Source organism: Capsella rubella, unplaced genomic scaffold (genome assembly GCF_000375325.1).
Source record: "Capsella rubella cultivar Monte Gargano unplaced genomic scaffold, Caprub1_0 scaffold_7, whole genome shotgun sequence".
Lineage (NCBI taxonomy): Eukaryota > Viridiplantae > Streptophyta > Magnoliopsida > Brassicales > Brassicaceae > Capsella > Capsella rubella.
In genome coordinates, this window is record NW_006238917.1 from 13,582,280 (window position 1) to 13,584,372 (window position 2,093).

Sequence of the window (2,093 nt, forward strand, 5' to 3'; positions counted from 1 at the left end):
GAAGGGTAGGGGAAACAACTCAGCGATGGAACATGGCGCTACAGAGAACATAAATATAAATAATTGATTTGATGTATAACTACTAATCTCTTACCTGGCAGGAAGTGATCGATCAGAGCAAAAAGAACAAAGCGGCTGGAGAAAAAGTAATAGAGATTTAGGGTTATACTAAGGACTGCGTATATTCTTTATATACTGGACAAGTTTTAAGGTATAATAAGTTTAAGAGGGAAAACTCCAAAAGCTACTAAATATTTGGGAAAATTTTAAGCGCTAAAAATTTTAATTAGTACTAAAAAGAAAATATAGCTAAACATAAAAAAAAATATACGATATCCAAAACTGCTTGTAATTGTAAGTTTAACTAAAGAAATAACACGAAGGTTGCATCTTTCATAAAAATAATATGAAGAGAAAGACTAACAAATTGTGATAAAATAATATTCACTCTTCATCACTTAGCTCTTGATCAGAGTTTTCATCTTCAGCATCTGATCCCAAATCCAGTTCTACTAGATCATCTAGATTTTTTTTTTCTGTTTCTATTGATCTTGGTCAAATATATATATAGGCACATAAATTTCCTATTCTCACAGTAATATAATAGAATAATTATAAAATATTACTAGCTTGACAAATAATATGATCATATTTATCTAGAAAAATACTAAAAGGATAATTATCAAAAAACAATATGTGACGAAGCATTCTTTTCCATATAAAATGAAAATATTTAACTTTTTTAGATTTCTAGTCTATATTTTGTTAACTAATTTTAGCCGCCTAATATTATTGTTTCCCACAAAAAAAAATCTTTCAACCTAATTTTTGGTTTAGCAAAAAAGTAAAACCTATTTAATCGAACTAGTCTTTGCCTCTGTTTGCTGAATCTTTCTGCTGCATAAAATCTGTATATCTAATCTTCCTCTACGTCTCTGTCTACAAGATAACATATAGAATCGTTGCCTTCACTTCAACAAGGTTATTTTCATCTCCATCTATGATAGTTGTTTCTTGATCATGTCAATTGTTTGTCCTTTCATTACACTACTTTTGTAGAAACGTTGTTTTGGCAATTTGGAATTAGAATTGTGGGTCCAAATATTGAGATGTCTATATGCTCTTATACAATAGTTTAAAGCTCGTAAGTTTCTAAATTATTTGACTAATATTTCACGTTGATGCTTTTACACAGATTTCACCTCTGTTATTCTTAACAACAACAATATGAAAGAGGTAACATAATATCTAACTATTTCATATTTTGAGTTATTGATTTGTTAGAACCATTTTTTATTGTTTGATTACTACTTGTGTAGATTTCAGATGATAGTCTTGATGATTCATTGATCTATGGTAAATATTATTTCACTTATCATCTTGTAAACCTTATTTGCGTATTCTATTTATTTTGGGAACCTAATCTACTTTGATATAATTCATTTTTCATTAGAACCTCCTCACTTAGGTAACTGGTTTCCGGACTATGTCTATGAATCGCCGATGCTAGATACAAGTGATGGATTTGAATCTCTTATTCCCGGAGAAAGTGAATGTATATATGAGACAGAAATAAAGAAAGAAATCACAAAATCTGAAAGTACAATCGATGTTTGTCATACACAGGTGTTGCTACTTACTTTTGAACCATTTTTAATCTCTATCTAGATAATGAATTATTTTTAATTTCTATCAAAATGATGAATTATTTTCCTTATAGGTTAGAGAAATTGATCATCTAATCATTGATGAAAGTGACATAGAGGAAGATTACAAAAATACGTCTAGCCTTTTTCGAAAACCGGCAAACAACCAAAGTTATACAAAAAGAAGATCTAACCAGAATCGCACTACAACAACAACCACTGAAGAAGAGATAATTTCTTTGAAAAGCCGAGTCAATTACCTAGAAGACGAATTAAAGAAATTGCATGATCTTATTAACTCTTTTGTTAGTTCTAATACCAACAATCGAAGGTAAAATATATATATTTGTCAATTATGTATTTTGCTTTTACTAAAAAAAAATTAAGTGTTTATATTCATGTTGTTTAAGCAGGGACTAAGTGGTAGTTATGAGTTGGATACACACA